Genomic DNA, 11,377 nt, shown 5'->3' on the forward strand with positions numbered 1-11,377 from the left:
TGCTCTGCATTGTATCTGGATGTAGCTGTACCACATAAACTGTTTCTGTGTGTTTCCAGTCTGCGGAAGACAGATTTTAAATTTTAGCCTAATAACAACATAAGTTCAGATTTAGGCAAATAACTAAATTGAAGGTAGACCCAGAATTCAGAATTGTATCTTGACTGATGTAATGTCATAAGATTCTTCATGAGTAATTAGAATGCATTGCCACGGAGGGGGATGCCTGGAATACCATGCTTAGCCTTGAACTTCAGATCAGTGGATAATAAATGGATGTTACTAAGAACTCAAAGGTAAAGCTCTGTAATAGCCATTACATTTGTTAGCATTTCTTAATTATCTATCTATATACACAATTTTGTTGGTTGGAAGACAATTTCACTCACTGCATTCGGATTACCTTCACTTATTCCTTCCAGTGCAAACTCACTCTTTGCCCTCCTCTCTCTTTACATTTTGTTACAGCTGTATTAAACTACCGTCAGTGCTAACTGAACATTTTGCTACTGCAAAATTGAACGACCTTAAACTGACTCCACAGCTCTGCTGTTGTGTGGAAAATTGCTCACACGATAAAATCAAATCTCACTTGCACTCTGCACTGAGTGTAGAAAAAAAAAATATTTTTCCAAAACAAAGACTTTTTTTGTTCATATTGGATGTAGACTCATGAGTCTAAATACTTATTCTGATAAAGTAAATGAGAAAGGCGAAAATGGGCAGCAAAGAGTTGCTTCGCGGCAAGACCAGTAGGGGTGCAGAGGCACGGGACACCACACTTGCTATTACTAGTGTGATGCTATACAGTCTGTGGTGTGACCACAAGTGTTTCCAAATAAATCAAAACTCAAGCTGAACTCAAACTCACACTTTCAAGCACTGATGCCTCACAGCAAGAAGGTTCTGGGTTCAAATCCATGAGCTGACTGGGGCCTTTCCGTGTGGAGTTTGCATGTTCTCCCTGTGTCTGCGTGGGTTCTCTCCGTGTACTCCGGCTTCCTCCCACCATCCAAAGACATGCTCATTAGGTTAATTGGTGATTCTAAATTGGCCGTAGGTGTGCATGTGAGTGTGAATGGTTGTCTGTCTCTTTGTGTTAGCCCTGAGATAGACTGGCGGCCTGTCCAAGGTCGATGACAGCTGGGATAGGCTCCAGCCACCCCACGGCCCTTGACAGGGCAAGCGGTTACAAATGAAGATGAAGATGATGTGCTGGTTGATCTTAGATGTGTAAGTTTTCAGTTGTTGTGTAAATAGCAAGTGTGCCAAAACAAAATATTAATTAAAATTAAATGACAGTCTGTTGAAAGTATTCATTCTTCTTGTGGTGGCTAAATCCCTGGCTCCTCTGTCTATGTGCCTCTCAAACACAGTCATTTGGAGACGTCCGTCCAGACTGAATATTAGCTGCTCAACAACAAAGCATAAAATCAATACTAATAAGCTAAATTTCTACAATGGTGAATTAATTGCTGCCTTTGGATATAGAGTCAGTGCTACCTTCCTATTTTGCCTCGAACACTCGAAAATTCAATTCAATTCAATTTATATAGCGTCAACAACTGTCCAAATTGTCTCCAGACGCTTTACAGATCCCAGAGTCTGAAACCCCTAGAGCTAAGTACTGAGGAGGCGGCTGCAGGGACAAACTCCCTTTTAAGAGAAAGAGACAGCAGGACCCAGCTCAGATAGGTGCATCCATCTGCTTGAGGCCGGCCGGAGGAAAGGAGAGAATGAGAAGTGAGATACATGCGCTGATACATGATTCTAGCTGAGACTGATAACGGATACAAAGAATGGATAGAGCCAGCAATCAAGGTATTCAATGTAAAAAAGCTAAGTGGGTGTACAGTGTGCTCATAGTGTTGAGTGTTATGAGAATAAACAAAAGCACAATGACATATATGAGGTATAACTTCATTAGGAACTCTATTATAAATGAATGCAGTGCAATATAACAGTCCAGCACTAAATCTCCTTTTATGACTGTTTTAATGTTCAGTTTATTTTAAAACAGCGTCAGAAAGGTGGTAATTCAACAGGATGATCATTATGGAGGATGTAGTGTGTGGTGTTGTTAAACTGAATGAATTAAACACTAAAGTGTTTCTGTCATTTAGCCTAGTCCACTGACTAACAACACAATATAATAAATAGTACAACAGTACTACAAACCACATCCTCCAAAATGAAAACACAGTTGAGTCACCAGCTTTCTGTGTTATTTTAAACAAATGCTGAATACCGTAATCTTCATGAAGATACGATCTAGTTCAGGACTGTTCGATTAGAATGCATTTGTTTTCAGTAGTGTACCTAATGAACAGGCTGGGGAGCTAGAAATAAACTAGCAGAAACAGAGAAAAGTGAGTATAACAAGCTGTTGACTAAAACATATCAACATAACTGACTGTCTCTTCCTGTGCCGTGCCAACAGAAACAATCTCGTACTTGAATGAAGGATTATCAGCTTAATGCGCACACCTACACACATGCATCCGTTCATCTGTCTGATTAAAAAGGAATGATTTGATTGACTCTGCCCACGTAGACCTGTACTGTTGACGGTGTACTGTTGTGCAGTTTTACACAGAGCCGAGTGTGCAGCAGACCTACATAAGATGATTTACGTCAGAAGCAGACACCATATTTTACACTGGAGGCAAAAACGAACATATACATTTATGCCTCCATGATTTTGTGCTGGTTTTGCAAAACTAATTTCCCCCAGGACAGCAAAATGTCATATGGTCAGTGCATGCTGTCCAAAAAATACAGGCTAGCTCATGCAGACTGTAATTGCAGTAAATCGAATTGGGGACGCCATTGTTTGCCCCAAATTATATTTAAATCCCAGCTTACCTGTTTAAAAGTCTCTCCCCTGTATGACAGTCTTCACATTCACACACACACATACAAGTCTACAAGCTCCGCAGGTCTCCGTGTGAGGGAATTGCAAGTCAGGGATTATAAACTGATGAGTATAAATGTGAAATAAGTGTGACAGCTCGCCAGTTTGGCCACGGTTGATTGTTACAACTTGTGATTGCAAGGCAAGGAGTGTGTGGCCCTCGCACATACTCAAGCCACGGGCAAAAGGAATACTTAAACAAGCTCAAACCTCTGTTAGTACATCATAAGTGCTGTCTACGAGCATCACACTCATTACTGTCTGCTGAGCCGGATATCTTTTATTCATCGCTGTGGTGGCAAAAGGGGAACGGAAGTTTAATTAGAGACCGACTGTTCTGTTGACACTAGGGAATGTTTTAACATGTGTTGGTTATCCAAAATGAACTGAAAAACCAAAATGAAAACCTGGCTGCCAAGTATAGTGATACATCAGTGAAGTGCAGACTGGGAAGTATCCAAATGGACAAGTCTTTTAAATGTTCAAATGTTGCTTTGACATTTAGAAGGGAAAAGTGGACATTCATATTGCATCGTGAATTAATTTCTCAGTGCGCGTGTCCTTTGTTTTGTCGTCTCCAGCCAGTGCTCTGCTGCACACACACACACACATATTTGTACCCATGTGTCAGCTTGGGCCGCTCAAACATTGTGTACTGCTGGAAGTAGGTTATCAAGTGGGACAAGCTGACTTAAACCATCATGCTTAGCAGGCGATATCTGGAGGAGCCATAAAGACACAATGAAAACTCAGGACACAATGTAATACTGCACGGTCATCTGGAAATGGCCTTGTGCTGCACTGGCACAGCTCTTTCTCTAAGCTTTCTTTCTCAGTCTGGACTGAAGACTACTTTTCTATAAAAAGCATTTATTCCAACTAAATCATACTCATGTATTTTTAAGGGTGATGGTTTGATTCATAGCACCGCCGTCATTTAAAACTGTCAAATGAGATCACTGAATAGCACAACACGCAGGTGCATTCACAGACACATAGTAATTCACGCTGAGGGCTGGTTTCTGGCACACAGCCAGTCCCATGTTCTTAGCTATTTGGGCGTGTAGCGTGAAAAAGGACAGATAATTGGGTTTATCACCGGCGTATTTTTAGTTCCCACTTCTCCACACACAATTTACAAAAGAATGGAAAAGGGCGGGGGGAAGTCTTGGAGCAGAAATAGAAAGAGAGGAATGATAAGGAGGAGAGGAGGAAAAGGAATGGAGGTTGATAAATGTGAGAGGAAGAGACAGGAAGAAAAAGAAAGGAGGAACGGGCTAGAGAAATGGAGTCTGGCGTGTGTCCAGGTTCGGCGGAGTGCGTGTCAAGGAGCCGTGGTGTTTCCTCCTTCAGGCGCTAGTGCGGGGAGACAGAGCAGAACGAGCCCTCTGGATGACTGCAGGGAAGCCTGACAACGCCTGCTTATTTAGGAGAGCAACCTTAGGAAACTTCAGCTACACGGGGAGCCAGATTTTTCACCATGACGCAGACCTCGGTCAACACCGGCAAACAGCGCAGGGCACAAGAATGCTAATCCGCTGGTTGCCGTGTTGCTCGAGGCTTCACGTCCTAGCTGAGATGATGAAGCAGTTAAGGAGGAATCTTGGAGATTCATAAAAACAAACAAACTGAAATCTTTGACAGAATACAAGATTTCCTTAAGAATTTTGTTCAAGTTATAATAATGGTTAATGAAGTTTTAGGAAATACTTAAAATGCACATTGTCATTATTTCAGAGAAGCTTATCGTAGAACAATGCCAGCGGTTTCCTGTTGTCCCTTACTGGCTGCAGCTTCATACAGCATTTACCTCGCAAATATGAGAGTGCCGTCAATGTCTCAATTCACTCTTTGCAAGAAACGTAGAATTCCTCATCTTTTAAGGACAATGTGTTCATGCTCTTCCTAAAAAAAAAACAGGATTTCTCAAAGTTTATTGGCCAAACCTTGAGTCTTCATCTGTCCACCTGCTGCCTGTATATAGTATAAAGCTTCCTGTATCAATTCATGACTCCTTTGTGAGTCACGACACAGACGATTCCTCGGATATAGAAATCAGACAATAAAACACCAAGGAAAGTACAGAATTCAGAGTTTTATTCAACCAGCTAATGCCCGTACACCGGTAAGCAGCCCGTAAGGCAAACTATTCAGGCGAGGATGAAGCAAAAGGCAAAATCAAAAAAATACGCAGCAGGCAATCCTACTAGAGCTCAGGCAAAAAAAAGTAAGTCAACAGAACACACAAAATAAATGCTGGCTGGTAGAATTGGCAAAATGAATAGCGATGAGCAAGGTGGGTATGTAAACAGGTAAGTCACTGGCTGATTGAGCACAAGTGATGCATGAAAAATAGTAGGAAACCAAGACAGGGAAACAAAGTGAAAGTAATGAATACGCCCATCAGGTAGAATTATATCAAAAGTTATGTTTTTCATCTAAGAATTCATTTTAATCTTCAAACTCTGATCATTTTGGTTAAAATTTCCAGGGAGGCACTTAGTCACCACGTAGACTGTCCTCTAGGCTCAGCGTGGTCATGTTTGAGCCGGACAAAACCCGCTGATCTGTAAAGCTGGGTTCACTGAAAATGAACTCGACCGTGGGTCTGGCTGAGAGGGGATGGGGCGAGAGAGAGGGCGAGCTGTAGGTGGAGGGAGGCACAGAAAGAAGAGATGGAAAGAGTTCAGTTAAAAAGCACTGCCCCGGAAAAGTGCTGCTCTGTTAAAAAACTGTGAGGCCATTCAGAAATTAGAGCCTCAGCAGGAAGTGAAATGAGAGCAATAACTCAACTCAGTCAGTTCACGTCACATAAATACTGTAATGCAGTAATGCATGATTAATAATAATTAGACATAAACAGGTTATCAAGAGATACTTTGTCATTGTTTTTACCAAATATTAAAACTTAAAGAAGATAAACCTGCTAACTTTTCATCCATTACTTTTAGCTAACTCTGTTTGTTCGACATTTACCATCATTCATTTACACAGGCTGCCATTCTAACCATAAATTATCTAGCTATTTAAATACCTTTCAAACATGTTCAGCTACTGCAACTGTTTGTTCATTTGTTTCATTTTTTTGGGGGCACTCAGCTCCAACAACTCCTTGATGGCACCGTGTGATGGCCTAAAAAGATGGCCTAAGAAGTTTTACAGAGATGCAGAATGAACTTCAAGTAGGTGGTCACTGTAGTTGTAATCTTCATTGGCCAAGTATGTTTACTCCTACGCTAAAAGGAATTTGACTCTGTGTCTAATGTCTCTCACTTACAGACAAAGCAACAGTGTTCAGGGATTCATTCCGTGTTCTGTTGATTGTCGATGAAACAAACTCAAACCCTGCAGCCTTCTGCAGGACTTCATTAACATGTTAGGATTGAATTGACTTGTCAGGTCTTGTAAGGAAAGTCAAGCCTTATCAAAATGTCAGCTGATGACATTTTCAGATCTCATAAATTCTCTGGGAGTTCAGACCTTGCGTTAAAACTCAATAACCACGGACTTCTTTAAACAAGTGACTGGAGAAAATTAAGCAAACTGATGGAGGTAGACTATAAAGACATACACAGATCAGCCACAACATTAAAACCACTGACAGGTGAAGTGAATAACATTGACCATCTTGTGACAATGCAATGTTCTGCCGGAAAACTTTTGGACCTGGCATTCATGAGGTTGTTACTCAGACATGTACCACCCACCTAGACCAGACCAGGCACCCCCCACCCCATAGCATTGACACTCCTTGATGGCAGCAGCCATCCCCAGCAGGATGCAGACTGATACAGACACACACACAGAAACGGTTTAGGAACAACTCAAAAAACATGAAGAACAGCACAAGGTGTTGACCTGGCCTCCAAATTCACTAGATCCCAAACTGAACAAGTATCTGTGGGATGATTCACAGAGGCCCCTCCCCTCAACCCATAGGACCCAAAGACCCCCCACTAAAAACATTCTGTTGCCAGACACCACAGGACACCCTCAGAAGACCCATGTCCATTCTCTGAGGAGTCACAACTGTTTTGGAGGCACAAGGGAGACCTACACAATATTAGGAAGGTGGTCATACCTGATCAGTGTATGAAAGCAGTTTCCACAGTCCAAAATGTCACCATGAAATGGCAGTTAAGAGTAACTATGGGAGTCAAGATAAGATCTGGATGACCAAGAATACTATCAGATAAAACCAAATACCTGCAGGTCAGGATGGAAAAGGGAGCTGCAGGACAGAAATAGCTGACTTAAAAGCGTAGGTGCATCTTTCCACTGAGGACCACTGATTCACAAACGGGGTCTGCATCAAAGAGTCATCAGAAGGAAATCTTACCTGCAACCTTGATGCAAAAGTTGAAGTGTGCAAGGCATCTGGAAGAGCCACATATATTCACCTGGGAATAAGCTGAGCCTTGAACATTGCATTGCACAGCAAACAGATTGATTCAATCACTAGAGGCAGTTTGAGAGGGAGGAAAGGACATTTGGATGAGAAGGACACTTTCAGTGGGGGTAAGGATATTGTACATTTGCGTGGCACAGGAAACACTGCAGGGAGGGAGAGAGAATGGCCTTCGCTAAATATCAACAAAGTCTGGATTCAAATGTCATAAAATCTGTTGTGAAAGTGAAAAGACTACATTCAACATTAAAATCCACCTCAAGAAACTGAAGCTTTTGGAAAGACTACAAAGATATTGAACTATTCATGAACGCTACGATGCATTATTTGTGATTTTTTTTTTTTTATTTCTTGGTGTTCAAGGATAAAGCTACACACTAAATCAAGGGCATCCATTTGTAGTTACAGCCTTTTTCTTGACGATTCTTCTCGTCTTAACCAAGTTGCACGGAACATTTTTACAATTCACAGTCTAATACTATGACAACTGGCTGCTCTGTCCTCATCTGTCTTTCCCCCAGACACAAACACATCTGTCACCTTCATGCACCAGCCAACCTTATATTGATATCCCACACACACATGCACACAAACCAGAGGGGGCAGTAAATATGTGTTTTGTCGATAACTGTCCACCACAGCAGAGGCTCATAGTGTTTTTGCTGATGTGCTGACTTCAGGAATCAGGGCTTCACTTTTGCTGAGATAAAGGATTTGGAACACTTAAATCTTATCATTGTCTACTGTGTGTGTGTGTGTATTCATTCATGCAACTGTACATTAAAAGTAACAGTGTGCTCCGTCTTCAGAGGTTGCTGACAGTTAGTTAGTGGTGTTATTTTCACCTGATATTACCTTTGCGTTGGCACATGGAAATCACAAATTTGGATGCTCACACATTTGCAAACACACACACACACACATTCACCCTCAATGGAACAAAAGCACATTAGCGCCGTCAAGCACATTTCCTCTTCTTTTTTTTCCAGTGGAGGAAGGAGACACCCAGCCTGTCCATTAACAGAATCTGACCCTGTGAGTGGACTTAACTGGACTTGAGTGGACTCTTTTCCACTCCTGATAGATCCACTGACCAAAGCTAAGGCTTAAGAAGGGTCTTATCTTAAGTGCATGTAAGTGTGTGTGCATGCATGAAATGTGACAGTGGTTCATTTTATCTCATCAGTAATGCTATTGAACAGTAATCACATTTAAACAGGACAAATGCATGTTGTCTGAATCCGATCGTCTCGACCAGAGCAACACTTAAACACACTTTCACAAGACTTCACACACACACACATAAAACACACAAAAATCGTTGTCCTGTGATACTGTTTGATCAAATCATGTAGAGAACAACTGTGGTAGAGGTTCATCCAGATAAAACACCTCTCAAATGACAACTTACTGTCATAATACCAACTCTTGAAAAGTATAAAAATACTTGGAACGCTTTCTGCCAACCTTGTCGGCCCCATTCTGAGCATGAACACCTCTTTTTATGCAACACTGTCAGGACTCAGCTTCAGAGTTGGCAGGATGTCAGTTATCCCATCCACAAGAGCCATCAAATGCTCCGGCTTCCTCCCCTCCACTCGCTTCCCGTGAGAGCGGTTCTACTACATTTACCCTAAAGTGCTGAACTCCTGCTGACAGTGTTCAGCTCAGAGTAAGACAGCTGAATGTTGTTCTACAAAGAACAGACCCGCATACCATATTGAAGAGTCTAAAGGATTCTGAGCTTGTAAAGTGATGTTTGGACATATTTTCCCTGCATGGGGTTTTTGAGCCTGCAGGAAAATCGATGACACACTGTAGAACAGTTGTAAATTCTGCCAATTGTAGTGGCATTTTGAGAATGTGTGAATAAAATGTGAGCTCAAGCTACTAACTGTGGCTAGATAGTTGTTGTCCAACCATTTCAGAAGCCAAACAAGGTTTCTATGACTCATTTAAAAGGCCTCTATGGACGGTGATGAGAAAAGTCTCCAGTCACAAAGAAGGTGCCAGAAAATCTGCCGTATTGTTGCACTTGTTGTGCACATAAAAAGACAGAAAAAACTGTGTGAGGGCAAAAAGGATAGTTTGACAGAGAAGTCTAAACAAGTTAAAACTCTGCAGGACCCCAGACAAAAACTTACCTGTGCTATCTCTTCAGTCCAAACTAGCAAAACCACTGGGTAGATAGAACGGGGCATCTTGGGGGTGTGATGCACTGAAGGACCCCCATAGGTTTTAGAGGGTATATGGTTGTTATTGCAAAGTATATCAAAAGACAGCCTCTGTTGGCCCTCTTCTAATTTATTTCATGGAGCCAAAAATGACAATCTGCTTTATTTTTCCACTAGTTTGAAGATAGTTTAGAAATTTTGGAATCAACATCTAAAGAATATTATATGTTGTTGTTTTTTTTTTTAATAAGAGAGAAAAATTATCCATATATCCACATCCATGGCCCCAAACTACATGTTAGCATTGACGTGTGATCAGGTAATTAGCCTGTATGAATGGTATGCCAACATCATTAATGGTTGAGACCAACCTAAACCTAGCCTGGAAGCCAGGTCAACTTCACTCACCCACAAATGTTTTTGTGGTGAAAAGTTGGTCTGGAGTCACTCCGTTGGGAACAGATTATGCTCTGGCAAAGATATGCCAGGCCAATCAAATCGCTCGGGTGTGCTTTATGTGGATGGAAGACTAACAGCGATGTAGTCATCTACGTCATCTCTTGGCTCTGCTTGGTAGGAGGAAATCTGCTTGATCTGTCAAACTAGAAAAGACATTGTTACAATCTAGTGTCCAAACATGGACAATACCAATTAATTTACTTATTTCTAATCATTATTTATTTACATTTATTTGCTGTTTTGTTTGTTTCTTTGTGACATTTCATAACGTCTGCTGTGAAAGTGACCAGCACAAGACATTATAATGAAAAGTGTAATGATCAAAGGAACAGCATTGGTGAAACGACATTGCTTTTTTACATATTTTATTGGAATATAGCCAGTGTCAAATTGTTAATAGGTAACATAGTGCTGCAACAGTTTGGTCTTAACATACCTTCCACAAGGATATTCAACATCAGTTTAAGGCAGCTGTAAAGTGAGTCACTGCTATTAAGCTGTTGAGAAGCATACAGTACACAGAGGTGGGATTAAATGTTTCCTTTGCAGCAGTAAAGCAGAATCAGAACGTGGAGATGTTTGTGTGCGCACGTATACTACAAGGAATCTGTCTGCACAGTTCTTTTAAACGCTCTCCATAGTTCAAAATTCCCATCTATCTGTACATCATTTTTACATATATATTTTTCCACAAAAAACAGACAAGCAAGTGAGAGAAACACAGGGACAGAAAGTAACTGCATTCAAAGAGACAAAGGTGGGTAGGATGAAATATCCTCACTTGGTTACAATAAAGTTTGCTCTGAGGAGGGTAGAAACAGGAAATTATGGTTCACTGTATTTTACCGCCATGAACAATTGAAATAAATGTTTGTATAATCTTTTTGACAGCAGTGTTGCAGAAAAGCACCAATCCCTCTCTGCTGGAACTGCAGTGAATGACGTCCTTGCACAAAGTCTGATAAGAGGATTTTCTTCAACCGTGTCAGTCCAAAATAAAAAAAGATATTTCTAGGATTTTTCATTAGTTTTTGTGGTTCAGGAATAATAGTCTACGATATTGATTTGGAACGGTACGCAGGAACTGTCTTCATCATCCTCTTCATCTTGAGAGACACTGTAGTGGTAAAAAGTGTATCCTTGTCGTCAAAGTGTGACTGTTGGTGTCTTTGATTAGGGTCTAATTTCTTCAATGTGGATGGAGACAAATTCTGGCAAAAACAGAAGCCATGCATTAAGCAACTGACAGAACACTGTCCTCAGCTGAAGTCCACTGTCGCAACCACAACTGGCTGCATTGATTGGTTCAGGTATACGGTCCAACAGAGACCGATCACACCCTGACATGGTGGAGTCTCTAAGTTATTTTATTTTCCATTTTTCCCTTTCTAGGTCTCAGAAATCCTAGAAATCTCTGTACCT

The sequence above is a fragment of the Chelon labrosus genome (genome assembly GCF_963514085.1).
Source record: "Chelon labrosus genome assembly, chromosome: 2".
Classification (NCBI taxonomy): domain Eukaryota; kingdom Metazoa; phylum Chordata; class Actinopteri; order Mugiliformes; family Mugilidae; genus Chelon; species Chelon labrosus.